This window comes from Talpa occidentalis, unplaced genomic scaffold (genome assembly GCF_014898055.3).
Source record: "Talpa occidentalis isolate TD23 unplaced genomic scaffold, MPIMG_talOcc4v2.1 talOcc4.15, whole genome shotgun sequence".
Taxonomy (NCBI): domain Eukaryota; kingdom Metazoa; phylum Chordata; class Mammalia; order Eulipotyphla; family Talpidae; genus Talpa; species Talpa occidentalis.
In genome coordinates, this window is record NW_023601543.1 from 85345272 (window position 1) to 85361172 (window position 15901).

The 15901-nt window shown below is 43.8% G+C and overlaps 1 protein-coding gene across 1 annotated transcript in view; it reads left to right on the top strand.

The window, feature by feature from the left end:
- The first annotated feature begins 237 nt into the window (after window positions 1-237).
- MID1 (midline 1) overlaps window positions 238-15901 on the top strand; it is a 338728-nt gene continuing 323064 nt past the window's right edge. The window contains exon 1 of the mRNA XM_054695859.1: window positions 238-300. The gene's annotated coding sequence lies outside the window, so the exon portion shown is untranslated. The remainder of the gene's footprint in view (window positions 301-15901) is intronic.

Sequence of the window (15901 nt, forward strand, 5' to 3'; positions counted from 1 at the left end):
GGAGCTCCTTTAAGATTGCTTGTCCCAGAATGCTTATCACAGACCATTAGTTCTGTCTGAGGGTCAGAGCTCTGTGAAAGAGGTAATTCCATGAAAATGGAGCTGTGTGGACAAGTGATTTGGGGATCCATCATGCATATTAGCATATCTGAGGCACTAATAAATCATATGTGCCTGGTTAACATTTAATCTGGCATTCTTCAAACTTTAATATCACATTCTTTTTTTTTTAAATAGAGAAACCTGTTTACATCTGGAGAATCTGCTCACTGGAGAAACCTCGAAGAACATTGTTCTAAGGTACCAACATTGCGTCAACATCTAGGAGAATTATTTATGGGATTTAACATTAATGACCGAGAACAGAAATTTACTTTGTTCTAAAAAGATGAAATTAAACCAAAAAATGAGGTACATTGAAAAAATGCAATTGTGTAATAACCGATGGGAATAACTATATAGGAAAAGGAAAAGACATTCAGTTTTATGTTTATATTGTAGGATTTAGGAAACCAAACAACCTCGGGAACCTTAATTTCTGAATCAAGCCATAGGCAAGTGTTAAATAGTACTGTTTACCCTTTGTGCCCTCGGTTGCTGTGGGTATGGGGCGCTTGGAATAGACTTGTGATATCAGTGGGGAATGTTTCTTGTGTCCCTAACACGTCCCGTCTAGTCGTGCTTTGCGTGTGTCCCCTCGCTTACTTGCCATGATAGCGGGTAAGGTAAGTACTGATGTTATGCTGTGTTGTCTGAGGTTTGGTTCAGAAATTTTCGAAGTCACACTGGTGGTTGTGAAACAGCATCTCTGGCCTGAAGATTTCATTTGAGAAACTCTCAGCTTGACCATTATGTGCACAGCCCCCAAGTGCCTGCATGCGCCCTGGAGAACTGGGCGTGCAGAAGAACGGATTGCTGGGCTGGGGGGTCACTTAAAATTCCCACTTGCTCTGACCTTACTTTAAAGTGTCAGCTTTGGGTATATTTGTGTGTGTGTGTATATATATATATATAATGCAATTTCTATAGGTAGTGTGTATTTTTGGTTTAATCAATTGTACATAACATATACATCAGCATGCACCCATTGTATCCTAAATATTTGCTTTAATGTTCCTAGCCCTTCATAAATGCTCCTCTCCCTAGCTTCTGTAGGAACTTTGTGTTTTGTTAAAAAGCTTGGCCGAGTTCATTTTTACCACCCTACTTTAATGGCAGGCTGCATGTGAAATTTCAGTCTTGCTTGGGCTCAGCACATGGGTGGATTTCATAGTCTGTCATTATTTGCAAGCTACATGGAATTAAAGGCCTTTCCTTGTGTTTGTTGGCAACTTTTGGTTCCTCGGTCACACTGAGATACTATAAGCATGAAGCGACCCTGCTGGGTTACCAGGAGTTTTAATCCAGTGTGCCAGATATTATCGCGGGAAAACCCTACTTATTCGTTTTCTCTTGGTTGAATTTGGTTTTCTCCTATCCCTCTGGGCATCTATCTTTGATATTTATGCTTCTGTTGTTTTAGAATACAGGCTTTCTTGTTCCATGGGACCCTTTCAAAATATTAAGTCGACCATGAAGATGACAAAACACCCTTATTGAATCATCTTTTCTTATGCCGCCTTATTCCCCGCAGCTTCCTGGTGGGGGGCTAGGGCAAGACTCGCTACTGACTGGGTGCCAAGCTGTTCACCGTCCCAATCCTGTCGAGTGTGTGCATGGCACAAGCTCATGTGCACGGCCAGGGTGTCCTTGAATAAGCCTCGTCCCTTCCAAATCCCTTCTAGGATGACTTTCCCATTTCCTGTCCTGCTGACAGCACCGTTGGAGGGAATTTGAAGTCTGGAGTGTCTTTGATGTTTTCTTCTGACCATGCCAAAGCCCCACCCCCCAGGGGACAACAGGCTCTCTCAAGCCTGTGCAAATGGGTTTTTAAGTCAGTGCATCTGCCAAGCTGTTGTGTTTCTCTGCTCTTGCTTTGATATCAATCTAGCATGGTGTCTTGTGTGCCTCACCCAGCGCCTGGCATGTAGCAAACCCTCATTACCATTGCTGGGCATGGAAACATGCCTGGGAAATATTTCTGGAACTTTCCCCCACTCACCCCCAGTTTACTTCCTTCTTCCCAGTTCATCTCTCTCCCTCTACTATGGAGACATACGCCAGATGTGAAGAAACTCCAATACCATTAAACAAACCAAAACAAATAAGTAAAACCAAGAAGAGATAAGAAAGTACTTACTTTAAATAGTGGATTGCAGGCTTGGATTACGTGTGTCGCTTCACTTGTGTACTGAGAACCTGTGGGCTTCAGAGCTTCTGACGAGGCGTTGGACAACTCCAGTAAGCCCAGTTTAAGTGTATTCTGGTTTTGTTCAGATGTGAGGAGGGTGTTTATGGAGGGGCTGGATCAGAAATTAGGTGTTAACAAATCAGATAATCCCTTTCACCACTACTGACACAGACATGGAAATCTACTGACAACTTTCACTGTGTTCATTTCTTTTGTGCTGACTTGTTGGTTTTCTAATGAAATCTTTCTTTTTCCATGAAGAAACTAGTGAAATAAAGTACAAGGGGTGCAGCTTTGAGGATGTTATGTTTAATTTAGAGTTTGTATCAGGCACTGACGTCATTAAAAATGCACTTGCAGGGCCCCCCTCATGGCACAGGCGATTGAGCACCACCCTGTGAAGCTGTCTGCAGCCTCTGCAGCGTGGGTTCGATTCTGCCCAGCCAGGAAGATGCCCACATGGTGCAGCAGACCTCTCCTGTCTAGCCTGCTGCTCCCCTCAGCAGTGTATTTCATCAGTCTGCCTGTTCTGTTCCCCGCTCTGTTTCTGGTGAATCCTCTCACCCTCCCGTGCATCTGGCCTGTATCCCGGTTCTCGTACAAATAAATCTGAAAAAAATGCACTTGCATATCTGCAGATCCTAGGCATTTCAACATCCTAGTGCTCCTGTGTGACCGCTGTCCCCCAGAGGAGTACACTGCAATGTGGACATGCCAAGGGACTTGAATACGTGGTCATTCACCGAGTCCTGTTTTCTCTTAAGACATTGGCCTTCTCTTCTCTCCCCTCCCGACTGATGATTCTGGCTCTGCTACTCCTTGTAATCTCTGGCATTCTTCTTCATTTTCTGCCTGGCACCTATCCTTCCTTTGTATCTGCTGTTTCCCTTCAGCGATTCCAGCAGACGCTATTCCTCTTTCCCTCCTACTTCTTCGACTTTCCCCTCCTACTTCTTGCCTGTTTCTGCTTTGGTCTCTGCTATGCTGCTTATCTTGGTCGCTATCTAAAATGTGTGACTTGACAATAGTAGGTTACTAAGTCTAGTCCATTCTTAGCAGACTTTAACTGTGGGAGCATTCCCCAGGGGATTGATCAGCCTGTCTAGATTCAGAAGATTGGCAGCATCTTATTGCTTCGAATGATAGTAAAGGATGGAAGGAAAGGGGTAGTGCTTATTTGGGTGAATAAGGGCAGAAACATTACTTCTGTTACCTCTGCATGAACTCTAGAATGGAGAGGAACAGTGCCACAGAGACCCCAGAACCTATACATGAGACGTGCAAGTGACCTCAGACTGGTGCTTTTGCAGTGAATTTGGGATGTGAGCTCTTTGACCTTCCAAACATTTCACTCAAAGGCTCTAGGCAAGTTGTCCACATTATTCCCCTGAAATCCTGCCTCTAGACCCCATTTGCTGAAGATGGGTAGTGTCCCATTCTTTGCTTCTTTCTCGGCTTAGCCTGGCTTCCAGGTGCAAGAGGGAAGATCATAACTAGTAGTGTCGGCTCAACATTTCTACCAGTCTTTGCACCCTCCTTCCGGGGGGGGGGGGTCGTAGCAAAGAAAATCCGGCCAGAGTAATGTTCAGCCAACAGACGATGGTCTCTGGCCACATTCTTGCATGGTTATGTCCAGTGATGGTGTCAGAAGGAAAGAAATACAGAAAGAGTTGGGCCTCCCTGGTGGTGCAGGCGGTTGAGCGCAGCTCTGTGAAGCTGTCCACAGCCTCTACAGTGCTGGTTCGATCCCCACCGGCCTCAGAGCAACCCACATGGCATGGCAGACCTCTCCTGTCTTGCCCGCTGCTCCCCTTAGCAGTATATTTCGTTAGTCTGCCTGTTCTGTTCCCCGCTCTGTCTCTGGTGAATCCTCTCACCCTCCCTTGCATCTGGCCTGTACCCCAGCTCTTGTATAAATAAAATCAGAAAGAAAGGAAGGAAGGAAGGAAGGAAGGAAGGAAGGAAGGAAGGAAGGAAGGGAGGAAGGAAGGAAGGGAGGGAGGGAGGGAGAGAGGGAGGAAGGGAGGGGAGTGGAGGGAGGGTTAAGAAACCATTGAACCACATGCCCAAACAGCAAAATGTATTGCCTTAAGCAATTTTTGTAAGTATTCATATACTTTCTGAATATTCACAGAAATTTTATAATGTGCCTTTCACAGTCTTAGATATATTGGTATCTAAAAAATAACTAGAAGATATTATCTTTGCAAATAAAGGCCTTACTAGAACAGAAACATTGCATTGGGTACCCAGATATCGTTCAAAAAAGTGATGAATGAAGGAATACGCACTCGGATTAAGCTGGCATTAGAAGCGGAGGGGAAAGACTTCATTTTTACTTCATGCCAGAGCCAATATAAATGGAGAAATATTCACCTATGAGAAATAGCTCAGAGGTCTCTCAGCAGTATGTCCTGGTCGGCAAAGCTTCTAATTTCCCAACCTACCTCGGCCTAGAATGTCATGATAGCAAATGGAAATCAACAGAAGGAAAATGAGAAAGAGGCAAACAGCAGGACCGTCATTCATCAGGAATGTGCTCCCCTCAACCACGCCTGAAGTTGATTACCAAGTATTAGGTTAAATTAGAATCTCTTTTGAACCCCAAACATGATCATTCAGAAGATAGAAGAAAATTCGGAGACCGACCATTCCTGCTTTACAGGTACTCAAGACCACTGGGATTAAATTGCTACCACACCCCAAAAGCTTCAGCCTCATATCAAATGTTACTAATGTCCCAGGTTCTTAGACACAAATGTTCTAAACTTGAACCTAGTTTTCTGTGGAGAGAGTTTAGATTATATTACATTATATGTTATGGTGCAATAGGCAGCCCTCCTAGTACCCACAAGCATTTGCTGATTCTTTTGCTGTCTCCCTCCTCCTAGGCCTCCAAATCCTCAGCTGCTGCCACAGGGTCTGTCCAGTTGTTGCATAAACAGTCTGTGGTTTATAACAAAAGGACTATTTTCCTTTCTGTTCAGGCAGTTTGTGGGGCTGCCTTATGCACGGCCATGACACTAACCCGGAAAATGTTGGACAGTGATGACACAAAGGAATCAGTTTGAAGGCTGATAGTCTTGCTCTTGCATCTTGTTGTCCCTGGTTTTGCTTCACATGTAAGAATGAGGTAGAAGATTACAGGCATCGAAATTCTGTCAATTTGTGTAATAGCCTTGTTTCCGTAGAGTGAGAATTGAACATATTGTCGGCTCAGGTGAAGGAACCTCAAATGTGAGGCTTAACGTAACATGATGTTTTGAGTGAGCATCTCAACTTGCTCTTCTGGAAGCTAGACCTACTGGCCTGTGTGGATGTAAAGGCACCCTGATAGCCATGGTTTTGAAAGGTGGACTTAGCTTCTGCTTGTGTAAGTTTAAAACCAAACACTATAAGCCAGAAGGAAATTTGAGATAGCAGGTACACCCTCAGCTCTAGAAACCCTTTGTTACAGACAGGAAGGGACATGTGCTCATTATTTTCATGTAGCTAAGAAATAGAAGTTCAACCTAAGTTTAAGTGTAATTTAACCTAAATTCCTATGACAGCTCCTAACAGGTTAATTAAATTTGCCCAGGTGCTTAAATGCACTACTGGGCATATTTTTTTTTTTTTTGTACTTTGATTCATCACACTCCAGAAAAAAACAGCAACTGTAGAGGAAAGATGTACATTTGAGAAGGCTTTAACATTTCATGAATATTTAATAGGTACTAGAGTAGTGATTCTCAAAATAATTCTAAATAAAAAGTTAGCAAATTGAATCTAGCAATATATAAGGATAACTCATCATAACCATGGGGGAGGGGTTAATCCCAGGAATGCGTGTTGGCATAAAATTTAAAAAACTATATCATTCACTATATCAACATCTGAAAAAAGAAAACAATGTATGATGATCTCAATATACACAGAAAAAGCATTTGTCAAAGTCCAACATCCATTCCTGACAAAACTTCTCAGCAAATAGGAATAGGAGGGACTTTTCCCACCCCAATAAAAGGCATATGTGAAGACCCCGCAGCTAACATCACATTTGTGGTGAACACTGACAGCTTTCTGTCAGTTCAGGGCCTCCAGGAAGCAGATGCACAGATGGAGAAAATGCCAGTGAAAGACAAGGGGAGAGAGAGCAGGAGTAGGTAGGGAGAGCCTTTAGTCCATGATGCATTTTGGTACTAGGGCCCAGTTCCGAGCCAAGTGTGCCTGCCGTGGCCCATGCAGGTGTGGCCTTCCTAAAAGCTGCCACCAGAATATCAGCCACTGGTGACTTACTCCTGTAAAATGGGCGTCCTGTCATCTTGGAGGGGCCAGTGCTTATCGTGACCGTAGGGACACTTTCTGAACTGCTTTTTGAACATAGCACCACAGGACGGCCTTTCCTCTGGGACCGCCACAGCCCTCTTCCGCTCAGGACAGAACACCAAGTTGAGCATCTCAGACTCGATTTCCAGAGAGGTGGTTCTCACTGCATTTGTTTTAAAATATAGTGTGTTTGTGTCAGTGTCCTGATTGCTTGAGAGGCGAAACTACAAAATGCAGTCATTTTAAACTTTTAAAACGTTCACGGTTTTATTGCAGTTTCAGAATTTTTTCCTTCCATTTTGACACTCTGAGCATTTCCAGGGTGATCTCAGCTCTGGGCATGTGCAGGACAGTCACATGGTCCAATATCAAACCCAGCCAGGTGCGATTTGTAACACCCATGACAGGTTTTGTGCTCAGGCTGACCCACTCGTGGGTGCCTGGGACTTCCCTACATCATGGGGACCTCTCTAGTTCTGGGTAGGTGGGAGGATGGGTCACCCCGTCTGCTCTCACTCCCAAACAAACAAGAGTGCTCTCAGCAGAGCGGCTATTCTTAGCTGGAAATTTACATCTCTGTTCAGTTTGAAATGTAATGGAAAAGCAGGGCCCTAGACACCTGCGGTCGCCATCACATGACTTCACATGGTGTTACACTGATGAAAGATAGCTGGTGGATTTGCCTGCAGTTATTGATTTATCAGAATGTGTTCTTTGTAAAATTAGGTGCAGAACACATTTAAAAATGCTGCTGATTTCCAAAAGCCATGAAGAGGTGAAAGCACAGTGTTGCCAGCAATCTACATTATATTTACTGTTTGTTCTCTCTCAGGTTTGCTTTTATCAGCTTCGAACTCCTTAGAACTACTCTAAATGCAGAAATCAAATTAAGAGCAAGCTCAGCCATGCCTGTAGCTCTTGCTCTTTTTAAAGTTCAGCTTGTGTTTGTGTGTGTATATATGCACACTCACATGTATGTATGAATGAATATGTATATATTTCATAGCACATCTTGCAAATCAATAAATCATAAGGGATCAAAATGTAAAAGTGGTGGTTTAGTCCTCAAAACAAATTCAATCCAACTGAATTACTATTTCAGTTCACAACATGACAAAACCAATTGGGAATTTCCAGATGCAGAAGAGGTAAAAATGCCAACTTTATTAAAATGTAAGCCAAAGCAAAATCACAGTCTAACATGGAAATGGGATTGAGGAAAAGACTGATTTTGCTTGGCATGTACTGTAAAATTCCAATTTCATGTAGGGTAAAAAAATGAACACCCCACCCCACCCCCATCTTATATAGCCATAGAGGGAAAGACAAGCCCACGCTGAGTAGATCATCTGTGGTTCTTAAATTTTTGTTACTAATAATTTAAATTATTGATAGCATTTTGGGGCTTAATTGATAACAAAGTGTGAGAAGATACCATGAATTAAAACAAATGATTTATGTGGAGCTCAGCAGCAGGGAGATACAACTTGGGACACCAAGTTGATGTCCACGTGTCCTACAGAGACGTCTGAGAGGAGCCATGTTTTGGAAAGTCGTGTGCCAACTTTCTGTAAGCCGAGGAAAGTCAGTGTTTCAGATGTGACTGTAGATTGTTTCGGTGCTCTAGATGTGATTTCTCTTAAAAAGAAGACCCACTTGCACCCATTCCCACTTGGAAATGCGCATACTTCAGGAAGCCAGTCTTCTGTGCAGCGTCAGCTGTGACTTCACTTGGAATGACACGTGAACGCTGTGCTGCCAGTGGGCTGAGATGGTGCAGAGTTGGAAGGATTTAAAGTACTTTAATACATAGTCTTGGTGGAAGGCAGACCCGGGTTCAAATCTCAACACAACTTCCATTAGAGAAATGTAAAATATAGAAAAGATACATAGTTGAGGATAGACTAGTGCGTATCATAGAAATAGGAGCAAAAACAGCATCTGATTATAGGATATCTCACCACGTAATACATTATATAAAAACTAAAAATGCCAAAAAAATATGCATGCAGATTTGAGAGTCAAATGATGACTATGACAGATGAAGAGCTGGTTTTATTGAGATAGAACGAGATTTTACAAATCAATACCCAAATACGTAGACAAGCAAGTCACAGAAAAGACAGTCTATACTTTGTAAGCAAAGGCAGTTGCAACTTCAGCCATCATTAAGTAAGTGCATATTGAAATAACAAAATACTAAAGATTAAAACTGTGCCACGTGTTAGGCAAAATGTGGGGAAGCAGCCATTGCCTTTCACTAAGGTATCCACGACGCCCCCCTCTGGTACCGCTTACGTGAATAATGGGTGATGCCCACAGGAAGCGGGTGCCTGGGGCACACTGGCAGAATTAAGTCCAGGTTCACTTTTCTCACAGAAGGCAAAGCCTATTTCGGGGACCCTGGGTTGTCACCATCCTCTCAGCCTTTCCCTCGTGGTGGCAAGATACCTACCACGGCCCCGAGGAACCCCGTGTCCTTCAAGTCCAAGAGCGGGGAGGGAGCGGGACTGGCGTGTGGCCTACTACGTGAGTTAAAGCTCACCAGATAGGTCCAGCAGAGCTTGGTAACACCCCATGGGCTGGAACTGCGATGCTTGGAGCACACCCAGCTGCAGAGGAGACTCGGGAAGGTGCGGGGGAAGAAGAGGGGGGACATAGTGGTTGGTTTAAACAACTAAGAGCGCCTGCTGGGCAAGTGGAGGACTTTGACCATATCAAGTGCCAGCAAGGATGGAGGGACAGGGATGGTCCCGCATCATCTTAACTGGAAAATGACACGACCACTTTGAGAAACTATTGGTTGTTCCATGTGAAGTCAAACACGCACCTAGAAATTCTTCTCCTAGGTTTTTTCCCCAGAGAGATGTGCGCCTGCACCCATGAAAGACGTTTCAAGGGATGTTCAGAGCAGCGGCCTCCAAAATGGCCCCAAACTAGAAACAACTCAAACATCCACCTGAGAAGAGAAGACAAGTTCTCGTATATCCATGCAAAGGAAACTGCTCGGCAATAAAAGGAGAACTACCGATACCCCAGATCAATTTATAAAACATTATCCTGAGCAATGAAGTCACGTACAAAAAAAATACTAGTTGATTGTACTTATTTCAAGTTCTAGAACAGGCACAACTCACTATAGTCATAAAAAGCGAATCCCAAAGGGGTAAGAAGTGGTTGCTGGGAACTAGAGGTTGGGAGAGGGATTTCTGCTGAGGGTTGCGAAGAAACTTTTGCAGTGATGGGAATTATGCTAACCATCTCTCTCGATTCAGCGAACCTGATGCTTTAACATCTGCCCAGTGCACAGCCACATCCTGCTGGAGACAGACAGTTTGAGTCATCTCAAATACAAACCAACCAATCCAGGTCTACACCCGCATCTCAAATAACCCAGAAACGTCATTTTTCCTCCCCTCTGCTTTTGTGGAAACCACAATAAAGGCTTGGGTGCACACTTCCTCTCTATCTCTTTTGCCCCGCTACTTTGCCGCCGCACACTCGCTGATCCTCACATGGTACCCCATGTCAGGCAGGGGGATGCCTGCTCCTCTCTGGGGAACTGAGAGAGTGATCAACTACCCTGTCAATGACAGTCGCCGCCACATCTGTGGACCTTACCAGACCTCATCATAGCAAAACCTGTTTGGACAGAAATGCCCTAGCTGTGTGGGTGGCATTGTGGTTATATACAAACTGCACCCTTCAAAGGTTGTATTCGATGCACATATTTTTATTAAAAATAAAAAAAAATATGCATATTTTTATGCCAGCCACTCTATTACCTGCACATTATCCTTTAGATACACCTGCTTGTGTTTGCAAAGGCAAAAAGAGCATCGTGACCAAACATTCTGTAAGAACAGAATGCAAAGCTGTTGTTTTTTTTAAGAGACAAGGAATGAATTTGGTGGACATTTCTAGTTAACATAACAACATCTTTGGTTGTAGGTATTCAGAACTGATAATAATGGCTACGTTTATTGACTAGTTTCTGTGCCTGACACTGCAAAATGGATTTAATCAATGTCTCTCTTTTTATACAAATTGATAACATTGTTATTATATAATCAAGTGATCAAAATAAGCAACCAGTATTTTAATACACCCTACTTTTTAAGAGAAAGGGGTAAAAACCAACAAATAAACAAAACAAAATAAAAATAAAAGAGCATTGTGGCATTGTCTGCAGTAGCCTCAGACTGAAGATGACATAAGTGTCCATCATCTGGGATTGTCTGTCCATGCAGCTAACCTGCCACAAGAATGGATATTCTACTGCATCTGGGGATTTTCGGCCAAACCCTCGCCCCGCCCTCTAGTTTGGCTAAGTTCACCATTAAGTCAAGCCCTAAATGGACAATGAAATATTGTTTAGCCGTTAGAATAAAATGGGGCAGTCTATACCGATTGAAGAGGTATAATGACCAACATTGTTAAGCACAAGAAGCAAGGTTAAGAGTGTACACCCGCTGCCCCCATTTGTGTTGATAAACGTGAGCATAACAGGAGTTGCTTCTGGGGAGATCTGGAGCCTGGATGCCTGGGGTGAAAATGAAATATACTTTCCCTTCATATCCTTTTATGAGTTTTAATTATTATTTTAGCATTATGTAAATGTACTCATGCTTTAATGAAAAGTAGCTGGTTATTTTAGAAATGAAATAAGAAAAAGCTAAAAGTTGCAGCACTTAGACTTTGCAGAAGCATGTTTTATTAACCCCCTCAGGCTGATAGAGGAATTATTCTTCTTATTGAATTGGCTACTATTCTTAAATCAGTAAATAAGTGTAGCAATTCCATGTATTTCTGGGGCCAAATATCTCAATGGGGAGTGGGGACCAGAGCAGTTTAACATGTAACAAACGTGGGAAAATTGAACACAGATTCCAGCTTGCTCTGGAGTTCTTAAGTTCTGATGCGCCCTTAGAGTGGAATGACTTTTCCAATTGTAGCTCATTTTATGCAAAATATACCACATTTCCCCTCACACTCCCCCCCCACGCACGCTCATTTTCTTCACCACCTTGGGAAATATCACTCTTTTCCTCGCTGTGTAGAGCAGCAAAAGGAAACCCAAGACGATGGAACTCTGAATATGCGTAGTCTCATCAGTTAAGTTTAGATAGTTGAGCCCCATGGCAAATCTGTCTCGGAGAGAGGGGGAGAGAGGGGGAGAGAGAATGCATTGGTTAAACATACAACAGACGGGCTTGTCACGGTTTGCGTTGTAGCTTCATATGTTAGTGGGAGGCTCAGAGGAAAAGAAACGTGTGTCCCTTGCCTCTCTCCATTGTCTCAAACAAGTGGTAACCGTGACGCGTGGTAAAAGCAGTACGTCGTGGCCCAGCCCGAGGACTGTGGTGGATTGAGCTGAAAATCATGAAATGGGAGTCTGATGCCAGTGGGGATAGGATGGACTACGCTGCATTAACACACAGCCCCAAAGTCTTAGTCACATAACACAGCGAGCTTCGTTTTATCACTCCTGACAGATAACAGATGTCTGTGAAGGGAGATGCTCTGTGTTGCCCCACCTCTGAAACACAGGCTAATGAAGGTCTCAACATGGAGAAAATCACCAGCCATAACAGCAATGGGAAGAGAATGGTGCGGGGTCTCGTGGCAACATAAAATTTCTCAGCTGGGAAATGACATGAGTTATTTCTGCTCACAGTCCACTGGCTGTTACTAGCCACGTGGCTGTGTCCAGTAGCACGGGAGCATCAGTGTATATCATCTCCCCGTTCCAAGGCTGGGAGACCTGTGCATGGACAGCAGATGTCTCCTCCACAGGCATGAAAGCACAGGCAGGTAGAGGGCACCATGAGCTGGATGCAACGGGGTGACAGCCCATGTGACCTCTCTACCTTGAAGTCATCCTCCAGGACCCAATAAATGTTTAGGTCTTAGATTAAGTTTTTGACCAAGAGTCATCCTTGCTATTGCATGTGGAGATCCCTGTAACATTCATGCTAGACCCACAGAATGACATAGAGTTCTAGTCACTTTTCTCATACTCTGTCAAACTACAGAATGGAGATGAGTCATCCAGGGAAAGAAATATTAGTAAGAGAAGTAGACCTGATGATACATAATATAGAGCATATATTATGTAGCATATCACACCATGTATAAGTATATGTATTGGTATCTCCATTGGGCTGAAAGCTGAGGGTGTGCGAGAGGGAGGTTGTGCCAGCAGTAATGTTAGAGATCGCACACCATGACCTTTATTATTGGTCATTAGGAGCCAAAGACTGCTTTGGGCAGATCCAGAAGAAGATTTTGATTAAGTCTGAACTTGTACTGGAAATGCAAGATGATGCCATTTCCAACACTGACAGGCTTAACAGAGTGAGCAAACTGGAGCAAACTATTACCGTGGCTGACCGCTGGAGCAGAGACAGGACACTAATTAATGCACTTGTTTTCCATCGCTCCTCCTTACCTGTGATCATCAGCTGCTAGCCCTGTGGGACATGTGAGTGAAGTCGCCGAGGACCATTTGCTTTGGCATAACACAGTGAAAGCAGACAGGTGCTGAAGCTGTGTTATGTGACAGGCTGTTAAAGAGGCCATTTCTCTGTGACAGAGTTACTGCTCAAATCCCCAATGTAGAACTGATGTCAGTGAAAATAGCAGAGGAAGGACTTCCAAAAATGCACTCCCCCATAAGAGGAATGACAATGCTGCAAATATGGTCAAAATCAACTTTTTCAGAACTTTTGTAGAATAATTGAAAATTAATCAGAGGTTTGTAGCACTCCAAGTACGGTTATAAAGAAAAATGCCTGGACCCAGTAAGAACAGCGAACTTCGTGGCCTTTCCATGTGCACTGTTCCTAACCCTGCCTTCCAGCTCCACAGGAGCCTTCCACACCAGCAGCCCACGATCGTGGCGAAAGCCAGCAGCCTGGCAGCTACTGTGGGGGGCACAGAGTCAGGACTTCTGCGGACCTCAGGCCCATAATACTGTATCTGACCTGTGTGTTGTTTCCCTGGAAGAAACCACTCATGGGCTGTCTATTTTACTTGACTCAGAGCTTACCCAGTGCTAACAGCCTTTTCACTGGGGATGTTTGTCTAAAACAATTAGAAGCATTTGTTGAACATCTCAGCTACCTCAGGCAGTGGATCGCAGTTGGGGCAAATAATAGGCTCACGAAGAAAGCTTTAAAGGACAAGCTGGAGAATGAGATATCCGTAGGGAGATTTGAGAGACTTCGACAAGTTCCTGGGAATCTGGACGGCTGCACGCCTGTGTGAAGTTGTTGCATGCCCTGGGCTATAGACGTGCTCAAAAAAGTCCTGAGAACGCATTAAGCCCTCACCTCTGGCTGATCTTGAGGCTCTGTGCAAACAGGAAGTGAAGACAAAGGCCACTTTGTAAAACCCTTTACTGAGTCTTAAAGGTGCTACCTAACATGTAGGCAGGGCCCATCGGCTAGGACTGGGAGACATGCTGACACGGGCCCTTAGCTGACTTTGGTTGACCACTAAGCTGGTTGAGCAGAGACTTAAGTGGTCACGAATGACAAAGAATATGGATTTTACATGAGTTTGGGAATGTCACTAAAAACCCACGATAACAACAAAAATACCAAGAACCGCCTCAGGGAAAGGAAGAATTGGATTTCCAGGGTTGCTACAGTACATCATTTTAAGTGTCTATTTTTCAACAAAAAATTGTGAGACATGCAAAGATATAATACAATATGGACCATCCACTGAGGGGAAAAAGAGTCAACAGAAATTGTTCCCGAGGAAGTCAGATTTTAGCAAAGTCTTTAATCAGTTATTTTAAGCATGTTCAAAGAACTAAAGAAAACCAAACCATGTGTAAAGAGCTAAAGAAAAGTATGAGAATGATGTCTCACCAAATAGAGAATCTTAATTGAAAAGCTAAAAATTATTTTTTTTAAAAAAAAGAGCCCAGTAGAAATCCTGGATGAAAGCACAATAACTGAAATGCTGGATTCACTAGAGGGGCGCGGCAGTGGCTTTGCGCAGATTAACGCACCATGGTAAAAAAACAAAGGGACTAAATAGTCCCATATTCCATTCACAAGTTCTGTAGAACTTGATGAGAGTCATGAGGTCCCTCATAGCTAAGGGGGTCACCACCTCCCCCACCTCTGTAGGCAGAAGTCTGGGAATGTGTTGGAGAATCATCAGAGAACATCTCTAAATGTTTAGTCAAGTCATGAAGACGGTTCCAGACAGTCATTATCAGAGATGGAGAATGGAACCTTATTCCATAGTCGGCTATTTGCCTATGTGACAGACTTGCTGTTTCTTCTCTAAGGAGCGAGATAATCGCTGGAGAGAGACAGCAAGACAGAGATCAAGGAGCACATGCTCTGGAGGTATCCATGACATTAGGGTTCCCCATGAACTGGACAGGCATGAAGGAAGGTGTTTGGAATTGACCCCTCATCTCCTCCATGATGTCTGCCGATTGGTCAAGAAGCTGCTGGCAGTGAGAGACCGTGGGTATACCACCAAAGAAAATATTTGAAGTGAATTCCAACCGAAGTCCTTCGTTCATTTGTGAGAACTGTGTGGTGGGCAGTTGCATCCCCAGGGGTCTCTGGACAAATATATCCAAGAGTTCCAGGTCTGGGCACACACAGGGCCTCTAGGAAGTCGCAGGAAGAGTCAACAGAGATGACGATGAAGCAAGTCTTCCATCAGAGATTCCTCCCCAGGTGCCGGCACCCCTGTTTTGTCTCCCTGGGCTCTGACACAAAGCAAGAAGAAAGAAGTTGGAAGAAGTCAGTGGAGAAAAAAGTTGAAAAGGCTCTTTCTGTTCAGAACCCCTCAGGCCGAGGCCCAGTACCGGGGCCCGGAGGATGAGTTCATGATAAATTGAATATGAAATTGAAGTTTTAAACTGGGCTGGCTTGAGCACTTCAAGTTTAAGAATGAACAGGCACCTCAAGGATCATCCAGGGATATCTTTGAGGTAGGAAGAGGGAACTGGAACAGAGACTGTTTGGAAGGAGTGGTTGGAGAACTAGTATTTTTGTCATGTTCTATAAACCAGTTCCATGTAGATGTCATGGAAATGCTTGTAGTGAATACACCGGCTGACATAATGGTTTGTGTTGTCCTTTTAGATCTTGAAAACACACCCACTGTGTAACCATAACAAACTTTGAGCTTCTCTTCCCTGTGCCTCAGCTCAGGCCTCCAGAAAAAGAACAAATAATTTAGAAGTATCTCTCTGCTTAGCAACAGAACATTGTGTGCCAAGAAGGAACCGCAGTGTAGCACTTTACAACTAGTTCAACTCTTAGT